This window comes from Halichondria panicea, chromosome 7 (assembly GCF_963675165.1).
Source record: "Halichondria panicea chromosome 7, odHalPani1.1, whole genome shotgun sequence".
NCBI classification, from domain to species: Eukaryota; Metazoa; Porifera; class Demospongiae; order Suberitida; family Halichondriidae; genus Halichondria; species Halichondria panicea.
In genome coordinates this window covers 709806-726542 of record NC_087383.1, presented here as the reverse complement: position 1 = coordinate 726542, position 16737 = coordinate 709806, and the positions used below count along the sequence as shown (strand labels likewise).

At 39.9% G+C, this 16737-nt stretch overlaps 1 long non-coding RNA gene across 6 annotated transcripts; it reads left to right on the top strand.

Annotated features, from left to right (window-relative positions):
- Positions 1 to 55: 55 nt before the first annotated feature.
- On the top strand, positions 56 to 16689 carry LOC135338329 (uncharacterized). 6 transcript variants are annotated; one of them, XR_010395487.1, is made up of 5 exons: positions 56 to 202; positions 296 to 679; positions 785 to 887; positions 14751 to 14949; positions 16467 to 16689. It is a non-coding gene; the product is annotated as an uncharacterized LOC135338329 (long non-coding RNA). The 6 variants fall into 6 exon arrangements; XR_010395486.1 differs by having other exon boundaries at positions 14997 to 16689; XR_010395485.1 differs by lacking the exon at positions 14751 to 14949.
- The last annotated feature ends 48 nt before the right edge of the window (positions 16690 to 16737 follow it).

Genomic DNA, 16737 nt, shown 5'->3' with positions numbered 1-16737 from the left:
ACTCGACCTGGAATCGAGGCTATTGCACGCATGCGCATTAGAGGTGTGTACTCAGTTGCATGTTTTCTATTTACAGTTTCAAGATTAACAATTAACAGTTAACAAATAAACGAATGATTACAGCAAATCTTAACGGACATGGCGGCACACCAGGCTACTGTTGTACAAATTGACTATTCAAAGCTAACAGTATCGAAATTTGGTGAGCTAAAATGTAGATCTAACTTTTAGTTTATAGTGTAGTGGGATCTATACTCATAGAGACACTACAAATCTGACATTTACCTATTTACAGAGCTGAAGAATAAGAACAAACTGTACAAGACTAACAAGTTATCTGGCCAAGAAAGAAAAGTTCAGTTTAAAAATCATTCATACAATGCCAGTAGTAATAACAGAACTGATTCAGTTTTAAATGGTGTTTTTCTTGCCTTTGGTTACTGTGTACACAATGCATAATGTAAGAGTTTACTCACAGTCAAGATGTAATGCGCATGTGCAAAATTAAAGAGGGGTGGGGCTTGTCACATGTGCTTGTCTGCACATGCGCTATGCGTAGATCTGATTGCGACCTCGCGGTAGGAGAACTAGAACTTGTGAAGATGGAAGATACCGATGGGTGGTCTGGCGAATCCATTGCTGTCTTCACAGCACGAAGCTAACCGGAATCAAGTAACTGGTAAGTGGTTTCTTGTGTACATATTTTGCATATATAGCAACTTTTGTTCTGATATTGTGTGCGCATGGTATGATTTTATGCATGCAATGCTATTGCTGTTTACAGATTTCTTCAAGTTTTGAAGCAAGAGCGAGAGTATCACGGACCGCTTTTTTTGGAAGCCCGTACAATGTAGTACATCGAGTCTCATCTGGCAGCAGCTTGTGTGGTGAGCATGTAGCTCAAGTATTTCCATCTAGCTATTCTCAGTACTTTTTTCGATGTCTGTATCTGGTGCACATTTTAATATATGAAGCGTATGCTGGTACATTACTGTAAATGTTTGTAGAAATAATAATAATAATATTGGTAAATGCTTATACGTGTACGCGCATGTACAGGACAGTCAGTTTATATAGAAAGAAAACTGTTACAGTCATTTATAATCTATGTAGAGTAATAAGAAGAATGTAGCACCCGAGTTTTATTAGTGACTCACTTTTCATCACGTGTACGGTACAAATACTACACCAATCACAGCCATCCAAGAATCTGTATGCAAAAATTTAATGGAAAGCGTGACTTCACAGATGCATAAAGCATGCAGTCCTTAACTCCGCTGCGTGCAGGACACCCCTCTTAGCACTCTTTTCGTGACAGGGTAGCATCCTGAGACCCTAATCTAGTTTAAAGTTGTGAAAAGTAGGTAGAGGCTTATGTCTGTGGTGTAGCCCATAGAGTAAGCTTATAGTGGCTTATGTCTGTGGTGTAGCCCATAGAGTAACTGGGAAGCTGTGTGGTTTGTATAAGGTGTTTGTGTAGTTTACTCAATTGTGTAATTTGCCGAGAATATTCTTTGCTTCTTCACAACTTTTGTTACCGTAGAACATAAGCACTCTTCTTAATTATGCACTTGTTCAAGTATTATCTTCTCCAATGCAATAATAGCGCATGCATGTGTGTGTAGTATATATAGATACTGACTTGTACAGTAGTCTTTATAAAGTGATGGTTTTAAGGAGAACTGATCATGTGGTCCCGTATACATTGCATTAGGAGATGCCTGAAAGACGATGAATTATAGCAGAGCCCATGCAGTTTTGTTGTAGTTATTGCTGCTTTCCCTCGAGTATTACATGGGAGAAGGGAGTTAATATTGAGCGGTATTGGACAAATAACAGATACAATATAAACACACCGAACACCTGTAGAAAACCCCTCTCCAAGTGTTTGCTTGTCCATCAATGTAGTGATCTCTAGGTAGCTGTCGTGCATGTACAAAATTTTGTCAAGATGCCCGGCTCTTCAAAATAATTTCTGTGCTGTACACGCATCATATCAACTTAAATCTGCTGAAGAAGTAGATTATAAGAATGAGGGAAGTAATTAATTACTGGACATCACCTAGGATACGGAGTGAATCAGTAAATATATAATTATAGGAGCTTGTCAATTATAATTATTCGTAAATAATAATTGTGACAGTACACTGGTATCTGACTAATCAGTGATTACACCGCCAGTTATTTTTGGTGGTGGTGGGTTTCTTTATATACTTATAGCACTACAAGATACCATTAGTGCAGAACTTTGTACATGGATATTTGGGAGCTTTAGATCATTAAAATCTAATCATTATAAATATTTTCGAGCATAATTATGGAAAGGAATTAATAGCCTCAGTAATCTTGTCGTTCTACGCCTTCTTTTTGTGCGGGTGGGGCTTGTAATTTTGTACAGCTGGTAACTCTTGTATAGTTCAATAATCTTAGATTAAAAACACTAAGGTATTACCATCCCTGCCTGTACATGTGTCATGTGATAGCAATCACTTTCTTCTCTTTCTGGCAATTATTATGACTTAATTACCATATATAGCCGTATAACTTAGTTAATATTACCATAATTATATAGCTGTATAACTTATTGTTATGACTTCTTGTGTCATTAGTATCACAGGTTCATGATCAGCAGAAATGGCATAATTAATTTGGTGGAAGATACATATTGATTGCAAGTTGAACACAATGTTAAATAACCAGTCCTATATATATAATATGCTCAGTTTGAGTTGTCTTGATTTGTCGAGACTGGATACATTTTATAGAGCTTAACACCCGCTTTGCAATAGAAGGAAGATGTTGACTGTCGTCTTTGACACCCATAAGTATCAACGTCAACAAGGCATTGAATGAATTGCTAAGATACATATTGAATTGGATGAATGCAAATCGAAAACGCAATGAGAAATAACCAGTCCTTGCTAGTCCCCGTCTGTGCAGGACTACCTGTTAGCTGGGTTGGTGCTCGGTTGTCTGCATTTGGACATGGGGTGGGGACCTTGGCAGCGCCAGCAGGCATGTCCGTAGGTGCACCTAGGCCCGAATCTGCATCTTGGCAGTACTTACTGACAAGCTGCAGCAACATAAACACATAATAATTTACAAGCACCGAGAGAGGTCAGCCACGATATCCCTCGCCTCCCTGGTCCAAACAGCCACTCTACCATGCCAGAGTCCACTGCAGATCGAGAGAGACAACATTTAATAGATGTATTAATCAACAGCAACATGCACTGATACATGTCACAAGTTCAGTCAATGTTGGCATTAAGTCGTATATGCACTGTATATACACTCCATGGTGGTAGATCTACATGGGACCACCTCTCAGTTAGCTAGTATAGTAGGTCTTATCCTAGCTAGTTGTCACTTGTATGTATGTGTGTGTTGTTATAGCTTTCTATGATTGTGTACATGCACATGCTTTAATGAACCAAGACCATGCATGATACAGAGGACCAAGGGCATTTACTCGTGTGCTGATTCAGTCTCTTTTGTTGCCCTGTTATTAAATAATTACGTAGCTGGGTCCTAAATAATAATTGTATGGAGCTATTCTGGTATCTGGCTAATCAGTGATTACGCTTTTATATACAGACTAAACATTGTGAGAACTATTAATGGTATCTTGTAGTGCTAAGAAACCCACCATCATAAATAAATGAAACTTTGTATTGAATGTAGTGCAGAGCTTTGTACATGGATAGATCATCATAAATATTTTTGGGCAGATGTCTTTTTCTTAAACCTAAATTCAAGTCCCGAATCAATCTTGGGAGAGCATTGATAAGCTGTCTATAAGCGTAATTGTGGAAAGGAATTCTATACAGCATTGATTTCCTTGAGACGAGGGGCTAGTATAATACCATCTTGTATACTTTGTAATGCTGGTAGATAAATTGCATGTGCTGGTAACTCTTGTTGTTCAATAATCTTACCGGTATATATATATATATTTGTATATAGACAAATAATCTTCATCACTCTGTACTTGTAATTCGTATTCTAGCTTACTTGATTTTCTAGGCTACTTATCCATTTTTTGGCACGCACAGGAACGTTATTCAATCTGCTTAAGTCCATTTTGTTGTGGCTACGACTTTTATGATCTGGTAAACTCGTTTAGCAATGTAGAGTGTTGGTAAGTGACGTGTGTGCGTGCGCTGCAAATTCTCCCTAAAACAGTGTGATGCGTGACCAACAGATACGACACGTGTACCTCGATTAATTAATGTAATTAAAGCTTGCGCCATGTGAAGATCTCGTGCTGGTCCTTCGTTGCTATGCATATTTTAATTAAACTTTAAATCCTCCGTTACAAACTTCAAAACTAAGAAGTGGTCGGCTGTATGTGCAATTGTTATTTTACCAAGATTATTAGACTGTTTGCATGACCACACTAAAATGATTTAAAGACACGATTCTCCTCTGCGCCAGTTTGAGGTCTTGTGTGGACACCAGTTTCCGAAACTCTGTCGAGCAACAAACTCTTCTTTCCAAGAGTACAGCATCTTAGATTATATTTATAATTAAATCGTAAACTTATTTTCATTTTTCATTATCCCGGAAATTGCTTTTTTCCCGTCCAAAGGTGAAATTGATTGCACTTTATACCCATCTTGCAAATCAAGAATAATTATTAAATCTTAAACAGTTATTTATTTTCATTTTCGTTGTCCTGGGAATAGCTCCCGCCCTCACAGGATCAGCTTTTTACTGCAGCAATAAGTGGTGTCTCTTCCACTGGAGACCTCTGGCTTGGCGTCTTCGAACTCTTTTACTGTGAGGTTTATCACAGCACCTGGTCTCTAAATAGAGTCAACCATTGTGGCATGCACCTAAAGTTGATGATCCTTGAATAGTTCCTGGGCACAGCTTCGTTCAAAATACTGGTGCGATTCCCGAGCCACATGAAGACGGAGGACGCATCTAAGGTCCTCCTCAGGTAGTGTTTTTTTTTTAACAAATGGAACAATGAAGTTATCGACAATAATATATGCAGTTAAATTTTAAGAGGATTGCTTAGCAACAAAGGCTGCTGTTAAAGGAAGACAGCCGTATCCACCAGTTGTTCCTGTCATCCCCTCGTCGAATAGGTGAGGGAGACAAATTTGTTGTATTTATTGTAGTAGACTATGACGACCACTTGCCAGGTGCACTAGCTCGTTTTTGTACTAAAGCAAGGGGCTGCTCGCATCTAGACGTTCCCTGACTTCTTGTATTGTGCATACTTGTGTCACTGACTCTGTTACTTGTCCTGCAGCAGAGATATCGATTAGGTGCACTAGCTCCACCCCTCTTTAATTTTGCACATGCATGTTACATCTTGACCAACAGATACGACACGTATACCTCGATTAATTAATGTAATTCAAGCTTGCGCCATGTGAAGGTCTCGTGCTGGTCCTCCGTTGCTATGCACATTTTAATTAAAAGACATGACTCTCTTCTGCACCAGTTTGAGTGCGATTCCCGAGCCACATAATATAAAGACAGAGGATGCATCTAAGGTCCTCAGGTAGTGTTTTTTTTTTTTTTTGTACAACCACTGCCCCTTCCTATGAGTATGCAAGGCCAAACACAAACGTCCTCTGCTCTTGTTATTAAATACGAACTTGTTTCTCCTAATAACCCCTCTTTCATCCGATCAGACTCAGATTCAGCAACTTGTCAGCGGGCAATAAGTTATTCGACAATAATATATGCAGTATGAATTAACGAGGATTGCTTAGCAACAAAGGCTGCTGTTAAAAGGAAGACAGCCGTATCCACCAGGGCTGCGCTGCCAGTCATCCCCTCGTCGAAAAGGTGTGCCATGACGGCCACTTTCCATCTTGGATGATATGAGCGCGACATGATATCAATTTATATAGGTGCACTTAGCACTAGCTCGTTTTTGCAGCCATTTATACTAAGGGGAAGGGCTGCTCGCATCCGCCAGCATGCAGATAACGATAAAGGGAGCCGTACATGTTACAGATGTCCTTGTTAACTCCGCCCTTTTGACACAGATGCTTTCGAAAGAGCAATTCACCTGTGAAATAGTTTCGAATACTGAAAGTAAAGTTCTTGCAGATGACACGATTATTATCATTACAATCTCTCTTGTGCTATTAGTCACATGGAAGTGCACAATGTTGTGATCTGCTGTTGGAGACAGCATGGACACAGGGGCAGCGATTACTGCAGGAGATGGTAGATCACCGTGTCGCCTCTTTGGTGCTATTCCTATAGCTTCCAAGCACGATACCTCGTTCCCCTTTAACGGAACTGCCTCATATTACGTGAATTGCCATCCCACAATTGATATGAAAGGGAACCCTTCCAGGAGAACAGCATATTACAAATCATTACATATTAGATCTTTACATTTTCATAATTTATTTTAATAGTCGAATGTATGGTAGATCACCGTATCGATTCAGTGCTTTCTCTTCCAAGCACGACGCCTCGTTCCCCTTCTTGTGTGTATCCCGCAATTGATAATTGGCCTGCTTGTGCGTAGATAGTTATGTGCAGCATGCATAATTATCGTAATTGATTAATAAGCTTTAATAACTAATTGATTTTGTATACTACGTATTATAATGCTACGTAAGCAATCACAACTAATATGATCCTCCGCATGGAAATCTAGCGTGAATACTTCACTCCCATAACACAACTGTTTTCTTCCAGGAGAACAACTTGCATTTTCATAATTTTTTTTCATGCAACAGTATTTTGTGTGTACTGCTTTTTTCTCACATTGAGTTTCAATATTCATGACACAATAAAACAATAGACTATGACTGAGAACAAGGACAAGGACAAAAAACAAAACAGTGCACAGTTCAACACAATTGTTGGTTGCCAATGCACAGTTCAACAGGTGGCCCGCCAATTAAGGCTGCTTCCTAGAACACAAAGAAATTGTTTCAATTCAGCCGGCTCCTTTAGGTCCCAATGCATTGCGTAATATGGTTGCATTGCTTCTCTAGGTTGATACCGTGACTTTTGAGCAGAGGCTTTTCAAATCAGAGGCTAAATCTTGCACTACTCGAACTTCTGATGTCTCATCCACACTTCTTCATGGCCGTCCTCAGGGAGGCCTGGTTGGCCTTTCCCTACCCCCGCATGCCCTTGGCCCACATACTTCCAGGATGGCCACCTGCTCGGCTGGCTTAATTATATAGCTTGGCATCCCTTTTTTTTTCATGCAAATAATCATATATTTAAAGGAGATTCTTGGTGAGCCTCTCCCCATCCCAAAGTTATTAAATATGTATTTGGTGATCATACTTCAGAAAAGTACATGGAAACCAATCACACACCCAGCCTTACCTATTGGGTTCGCTGTTTGATCCTCGTGACCAAAGGAAAATTCGTTGTACTGAAGTGTAGAAAGTGAGTGAGTGTTCGGGGATCACATTACTGGGAATTTACTCTCTTTCTTCTCCATCATCCTGTCGCAGCCAATCCACTGAACTGGTTCAGCTCCAGTGTTCGGGATCACATGACTAGGAATTTCCTCTCTTGCTCTGTGAATAATTATTTAATGTATAATGGTGACGTACTTCAAAATTTTACGTAATGAATATCCAGTGTTTGGGATCACATGACTGGGACATTATTCCTGTTTACTTGTTGAAATAGATTTCTGGGAATTTACTCTCTTTCTTCTCCATCATCCTGTCACGGCCAATCCACTGAACTGGTTCAGCTCCAGTGTTCGGGATCACATGACTATAGAAATTTCCTCTCCTGCTCTGTAAAATAATATGTAATTGTAATTGGTGATCGTACTTTAGAATCCCGTTTATGAATATCCAGTGTTCGGGGATCACATGACTGGGAATTTACTCTCTTTCTTCTCCATCATCCTGTCACAGCCAGTCCACTGAACTGGTTCAGCTCCAGTGTTCGGGATCACATGACTAGGAATTTACTCTCCTGCCCTGTGAATTAATTAATGTATAATTATAATTGGTGATCGTACTTCAGAAATGCCGTTTAATGAATATCCAGTGGTCGGGGATCACATGACTGGGAATTTCCTCTTCTTTCTTCTTCATCATCCTGTCACAGCCAGTCCAGTTGTAGGTGGTATCCTATTCCAATAATGGAGCAGCGTGTAGCGTATTAAACAAACGCCTGGCTCTAGACCCAGCTTGAATTAAGCTCCAACAACTATATGATTTCCTATAGCAGGGCCACAATTCAAGCAACACGCATGAAAACCACTATACTCACCAGTATCGTAGACAGTCATGAGATCCTTTGACGTCTTCTCCGATAATATAAAGATGATCAGCCAGCTCCCTCCAGGTTGGTTGCCAAGAGCAAGTCCTCATCCACAATCACCTCTGTTAAGCAGCACTCAGTATGGTTGTCATGATAACAATTTTCAATCTAGAATGAGATATTTGCGTAAGTAGCAGTACATCAATAGATTGCACGTCTACTTTTACCTAACAACACATTCCTTCACAACACTACATGTACATGTATCACATCATATACTCCTGATGACTAACAGTGTTTGACCCTTGATCCAGTGTTCGGGATCACATGACTGGGAATTTCCTCTCCTGCTTTGTGAATTAATTAATGTATAATTATAATTGGTGATCGTACTCGACATCAGGATTACGTAATTAAACTACCCAATAATTCCTAATACCTGTGTGCATATCCGAACAGTTATGATGAATCCTCGAAGACCCCCGCATGCAAGCGTGAACGAGAAGACGTCTTCAAATACTTGCTCTCTCTGAAGAATATTGATCTTAAGCTCTTTTATCAAACATATAATAAACTCGCGAGGCTGAATTAGATCAAGAGGTTTCATTGAGTAGGCCATTTGCTTGTGCAGAATCAGCTAATCCTGACGAGTCAAGAGATAATGAAATGGACACTGAGGATCCCGTCAATACGATCCATCCTGATGTCTCTCAATTCAAACCACCGAACTGTTCCTCTCCAAATGCAGACCAAAGTTCTGTGGATGATAAAGATTTTATGATGACCCACTGTAAGGCACATGATTTCCTTGCCTTACTAAACTGGCCTCAAAGTGACCAACTCGTCAATAAAAGGAGAGTTGCAATAAGCTGGTTCAAGGAAAATGTATATAATTATATATATAAGCGATGTGTGAATCCAGCAGAATAAAGGTGTAAAACGTGATATGTAATGACAAAACGAATCTCCAGTGTTTGGGATCACAAACTTGGAATTTTTTCTCTGCTCCGTGAATTATTATAATTTATTTATTTCTTCATATACTAATAGTCTAAATAGTCAAATACATGGTTGGTGTTTAAACTCCTAATGAGTGCCATGGTGCAGCTTCTGCCAAGTAGTTCCCATATATCTTACATTTTCTCTTGTATAATATAGTTATTAAATTTGTTGTCTCAGAAATTGTGTCCGTCTTCGACAGGATCGTTTCTTCCTGCAGTGAGGGCAACAACAAAATATTTTATCGAATCTTACACATGTGATTCTGAAGCATGCGCATCACTGTATTTAAAGAAGATTCTTGGTGGGCCTCTCCCCATCCCCTCATCCCCTGGCCTCACCGTAGGCATACATAATCTCCACGCTTTAGAGTTGGTTTCTTTGTGACTTGTGTAACGTGCCCTAGAGTTCAAAGGACATGTCCCGTGTAACGAATATCCAGTGTTTGAGGATCACATGACTTTACTCTCTTTCTTCTCCATAATCTCCTGTCACAGCCAATCCACTGAACTGAGACAGCTCCGGTGATCCGTACGAGCCTCGCCCTTGTCCAAACGGGAATATAATAGTTATAAGACTTGCTAATATATTAGTTCCCAGTGACGGTTCTTACAAGTAGAAGAACTAGTATCCAGAGAAGAGGTGTAAAACCTGATATGTAGGCGACAAACTTCCTGGCTTGAATCCGTGGCAGCAAAGTTTAGAGCAGGGTATGTTGCCCGTCTTGTCCATCCAAGATTGTTTTTTTGGCGAGATGCCAAACAGGGCCAAAAGTACATTGGCTTCCTTGGGAGGGAGGTCCTGAACACTGGAGATTCGTTTTTATAGAAACTAAAGCAATTGGTGATACATGCTTCAGAATGATGTTTTTTGTATAATAATCTGCTGTGGGCGTAGATCTGTACAAGGTCCTAATGAGTTAGAAGTAACAAGTTGTTCTTAGTATATAATTTTATATAAAACTAATAATTATAAAGAAAACACATGAAAAGGTGTACATGCAAGGCATAGATAGGGGCTTACTTTACGCTCCACAACGTACACTGCTAGGTCAATGTGTAGTTATTGATCAGGGAATACTGCTGCTGTATTTTGTAAACAGTTGTGCTCGCCATGTTTCTCTTTTTGTATGCTTGGCTCTGCTCTTCCTTATAATTATTATTACCTCTACATTAGCCATGTACTCCAAGCAGCTTGTAACTGTGTCTTTCATCGATATTTCACTCCGGGACACTGATGGACACACAGTCTCCACATTACTGTTTATTCTGCGTTTCTCTGTGGGACACTTTAAGTTGTATGTATTAATCGATCCTGACTAACTGTCGATGGTTGCTATGCTTGTTCGTCATTTGGAACATTTTAGAACAAATATGACACCTGTGCTAGCCAGCTCGGAAATGTCGGGCGTGTAGAGCCCTTATAGAGGGTGGGGCTAATCCGAATGTTTATGATGAATCCTCAAAGACCCCCTCCACTATGCATGCAAGCGTGAACGAGAAGACGTCTTAATACTTCCTCTCTCTGAAGAATATTGATCTTAAGCTCTTTTATCAAACATGATAACCCACTCACCTTAGAACAAATTGAGAGCTTTGATATAATTGTATTGACTTCTTTTATGGTATTGATGGTCTGCTCTTTCTTTTATTACCACATCCTGGGGTGTGAATATGGCGGCCCTGAGGCAACTGATATCTTTGGTGCTGTGCTTTCCTTCTTTCATGACATCCTTTTTGCTTGTTACTTCTATTAGTTTCTTACATATACAGTCAATAAAATATAAGTTATTAGTATTATAAATACTACTACTGTAAATTTGATTTTCTTCTTGAATTTGTTCTACATACAACATTGCAGTAGAACACATAATTATATACTGCTTACTCTTTGACTATGGTGCTTGTAGTAACAGTTGTAACTTTCATTATTTAGCATATGTTATTTACGTATGCTACTATTTACTAGTAAACTGTGATGCTTTATATGTTTCCTGCCATGGAACCACATCTCTCCTTATTTTACAGCATTCAACAGTAATGCACGTCAACGCTAATACCCTAGCTCGTGAATGGTGTTCCGCTCTTTGTGTTCCCTGTTCTCTTGACAATCAACCTTCTTCATTTCTTATCGTTGTGGGCTTCCCTCTAGTACAAGATTCCTAGTTTGACAGGTGCAACCATCTTGGGCGGTCGGGGGGTTAAGAAGGTCCTCTCGGTCTGAATCAGATGGGATACTTGGTCCTGGCTAGCGAGGCTTCCAGCCTATCAACTCTCCCGAGTGTTATGATTTGGGCTTCTTCCAGTCTTTGAAGTCTCTCGTCAGTGGTCGGGCCGGTGATGGGAGGAGGGCTGGGCGTAGTGATCTTCTCTTTGGTGAGGCCGGGAGTGGAGGGTGAAATCCATATAATCTCCCCAGCAGCAACCCTATAGGGGTCTCTGGTAGCTACAGAATCATCCAGTGCGTCATGGCCAGTCTCCACAGTCATAAAGAAATAATTAATTCAATGATGCGTGTCTAAAAAAATTTTATTGCAATAATATTTTGAGGGACCAATCTGCTGAGGAGGTGCTGACATAAAGCTGCATGCCAGAAAACGTCCAAACACTCCCTTTTTTCATTGCCTATATTCTAACTAGTCCACAAAAAGTTCTTCGAATGGACCCTCACTGAAGCTCTTCATAGATTCCCAGACTATGTAGACTCCAAGGGAAAGATTGATCTTTGTTGCATTCTCTTTACACTAATGAAGTGAAACCACCAGCTAGTCAGCGTATAATAAATAGGAATGACTATAATTATAAAAAAAATACCTAAACACAGTGCAAGAACACATACTTGTACGTACATGGTATATGATACCAGCTAGTCGGCGTATAATGACGGAGAAAGCCAGCTTCTTGTGTACCTTCGTTTTTCTAAGACGGAGAAAGCTACAACCTTACCCATGGGTCAGTTTGTTCCTTGTAGTAATAATTATATTCGTACACTGTTCTCTTGTCCTTCAATTTGTGATAACAATAATTGTTTCTTCTAGTGGATGTCCTTATAATTATTCAGATTGCATAATCGAGAACTTTGTCGATATTGATATCAATAACAATGAAAAATAAAAGTAAAATTGTTCACGTCTCGCCGAAACGTTTCCACACGTACCCATCTTCGTCAACTGCTGAAACTCGGCAGTTTGTATACACCTGTGCAGGTCACACATGACTTGTATTGCATCACTCATTTTACACGTCATTAAAAATTCATTATTCGAAGCAAATAACTTACATAATTTCATATACAAGAAGATTAAACGTAATATCGTTCTACAAATAGATTGAAGACTAAGAATTTTAAATGGAGTGTACAAAGCTATTTTGAATTGTCAGTTTGGTCTCATAAACTCTTGATATTACTTCCCCCCCATACTTCAGGCAAAAATCATAAGGCACTTACTTGAGAACAATTTAACCCAGCCAGATATAACCCCGGTGAGATGGGGGTATCATGCTCATCTTTGCCCCGGCACTTCTCATAGGCCCGAATATTAGTCAATGGTAGTAGGAAATAGGGTATACGCGTACATGCTATGCACACATTACAATCAAAAAATACAACTTTGAGTATATACAAAGTTGAGCGGTAACTGAAGTGTACAAGAAAATGTTTGATGGAAACTGACAGTGTAACAACGTGTGTACCCTCTATTTTGTTTCACTGCCAACAGAAGAATTCTTATATATAGCTTCTGGTATTGGGGGGGGGGGACTTTAGGTTCTGTCTCCATACGAGGCGGTATTGGGGGAGGGACTTTAGGTTCTCATACGAGAGGTGGTGAAGAAAATGTTCGGTCGTGTAGCTGCATGGTCATTATAGAAGTATACTAATAGCTATTATACACAGCAATCCCTTTGCTATATAATCTTTGATGTGAGTGAACTCTGACTTTCCCTCTGGTACCGGTACCTCCTGGTATGCAGACACTCTGATACACTATCTCCCTTTGCTATATAATCTTTGGTGTTCCCTGACCTTCCTTCTGGTACCTCCTGGTACTTGTATATACACTCTTTGAACCAAGGGAGTGCAGTGCCTTCCACCCTCCATTATTTTTACTGTGAGCCCATGGTAGACCATTTTCAATTTATATCTCCCTTAAATTTGCTTCCTTTGACTTTCCCTGACCTTCCTTCTGGTACCTCCTGGTACTTGTATATACACTCTTTGAACCAAGGGAGTGCAGTGCCTTCCACCCTCCATTATTTCTATTGTTAATGAGCCCATGGTAGACCATTTTCAATTTATATCTCCCTTAAATTTGCTTCCTTTGACTTTCCCTCTAGTACCTCTTGGTACTCGTATAGACACTTTTTTCTGCATCTTGTCTAATTTATAACATCATGTAGAATCGAAAGTGGCCGAAAAATAATATTGTTGTCTAAGACAGAGAAATTACCTATATAAAAACAGGGTCAGTGATAACAATTATTGTTTCTTCTTCAGAGCAGCTTCAAAAGCAATGCATTCACCCCCCCTCATACCAACGAACCTCCCCTCGAGCCTGGGTTGGTTTCCTTGTAAGGATCGGGCAAGACACTCATAAGGGACACCAACACTTAATGCCAAGCAGTCCAGCCATTCTGGAATTATAACAAGTCATTCAGATTGCATGATTAGAGTGGCTATTCAATCTCTTCTGCATTTAGTGTTTACAAATTAGTATGAGTCAGCTGTCCATACTTGAACCGGGGTCGTAATGCAGGCAAACCAGGCAGAACATACAGACCCCATTAATTAACATGTGCTGGTACCTTATATAATGATGAGCAGGTTTTCAATGATACGGCTCACCAGGGGATATTAGTGCACAATCCAAGACATCCACTTGGCCCTCTCAAATTCAAATCTTGCCGGAGCCTCGTTGTATTGGCTGGCAAGTGTCTCACGTAGGGTTTTGACATCACTCTATAATTATGTTTAGATGTGATAAACCTCATGTCCTTTGAAGATGCCTGGCCTTGGACACTTTCTTCCTTTCGTCCAAACTCATGTTTTTAGTTGCCTGGGTCACAACGATCTTTCTCACCTCAGTGGAGTTTACGAAGTGGAACTTTGTCAATAATAATTATGCATGCATATGGTTCTGTATCTCATGTAGTCTATATTGCCATCTCATAATAGACAGGTGGGCCAGTGTTGTTGAAACTACACACTTGTATAGATTACCGGCTCTACCGTGGCCTGTGAGTTGTCTATTTCAATGTATCTCTCATAATTATGGAACTATACCTGTACTGTTCTCTGTAGTTAACGAGTTGTAGGAAAACTGTTTAGTGTTTGATTTTCTACTAATGCATGTCCTTATAATTATAACAAGCGATTCAGATTGCATGATTAGAGTGCATGTACTGTTTTCTATGTACCCGGACATATATCAAACTTTGTCGATATGGTTCTTAGCTTCTGCTAATTATTATTATAACATGATTATTGTCTGAGCTTCCTTGTTAGCCCCAACTTAATTGTCGTGTATATAGATCTGTGACGTGGTTATCACAATTTCCAGAGGTGAGAGCAGCTTCAAAAGCAATGCATTCACCCCCCTCATACCAACGAACCTCCCCTCGAGCCTGGGTTGGTTTCCTTGTAAGGATCGGGCAAGACACTCATAAGGGACACCAACACTTAATGCCAAGCAGTCCAGCCATTCTTTTAGACAAGAAGCACACTGAGCTGGTGAGACATTATATTGCATCATAATAAGACTATATTCTTTGGTGTAGTGTTTCGAGGCACGAAATTTTCGAGGTTTTCGAGGATTGACCCAGAAACAGGCAGGCTGGAAGGAGATCGATAGTTTCTGCACATAGAGAATTTGTTAGGCTTCCCCAAACATAGTTTGGGGTAACTAATAAGCCTTATAAGGAAGTATAACAGCCGGTTCGTCAGGCGGACTTAGAATCGCGTTTTGTAAACATGCAGTTGTGCACAACTCCCGATGCTGTGAAGGATATCATTACCACTGGGTCACCTGTAAATAAACATAAACTTAACATGTACAAGTTCAATAACTAGATTGTTCATTTACTTTCATCTTCAGGAACACTTGTCTCTTTCAATGACCTTCCTGCTGGTACTCATATAGACACTATACTCTTTGAACCACATCATTTTCAATTTATATCTCCCTTGGGTGTGAGTAAACTCTGACTTTCCTTCTGGTACCTCCGTACTTATATACACTCTTTGAACCAAGGCCCTCCATATTTCTACTATTAATGAGTATACTCTTTGCAGGTGTTATCATTGCGAGGAAATATTTATTTATATTCGGTTGAGACTTCCCACAGTATTATTTTAGTGACTATCAGTTTTGGTGGCCATGGCCGGGTTGCGATCGACATTTCCATAATATTGTGGTGATGTTTCAAAGATTTGAGACTTCCCACAGTAGGATTATGGAGATTGTTCTGAGCCTTCGGAATACCTCCTATAGTACTCTTTGAACCAGTGTCAATACTTCTGAGAGTATTGTCGCACTTGGTCTGGCATCAGGGGACGATCAACGGAGTTTTCATTTGTATGCCCACCTGCAGCCGGCTCTATGACAATCCTTCATTAATTTTCATTGAATGATAATGAATTCAAAACACACCCACTTATTCATGACAAACTATAGCCGTGCCCCCCCTCCCCAGTTCTACGTATCATGTCTCCCCCTAGTCTTGATTCTACTATTCAGATGATGTATATTACCGGTTTCTTTTAGTGCCTATTTAAAGGAAAGCTGCCTTTGCATGGCCTAAAGATTCATGGGCTACGTTAGGGGGTTATATACATGCAGTAATTATGTATTAGCCACAAACTTACTGAATGGGTTAGGAATTTTTGGTCTGTTGCAATAAAACAGCTGCCTTACGAAGCCATCTGCTAAGAAGAGAACAATTATATTCACAACGTAGAGAGTGAGTTGTCAGCTAGCTCCCTGCTTCATGTACCCGTATAATGGTGGTAATATACCTCTTGCATGGAAAGCATTGCATCATACAATTCCAACCCTTATTTGTTGCTGTCACATGTGGGTGGGTCCCTTTCACTGTATTTGTGCTTTTGTAACACTTTTATTACTCACAACTTGCATAAAATCTTATGTCTGTACCGCTCACATCTAGCCTGTCTAGAGTTATTGTATCATTTAGCTAACTATTTGTCTGTACCGAGGGCATGCATCATCACACACTATTCACATGCAGGTGATGCCCTGTTCAGCCACAGCTTCATCTGGACAGCTTCGGAAGTGCATCTAATTAGCATGTTGTTTCTCTGCAGGGATGAACATGCAACGGCCTTGGGCTATAATTATATTAATCCATGGCATTGTTACACATTTACAAGTACTTTCATTCTTTTTAGCATTGCCATGAATTGAAAATGTCGTTATACAAAACTTAATGTAATGATCTTTACCAAAATGGACATTCTTTACCATTAGCCTCTCTATAGAGGCCTGGGACCGAGGCTAAC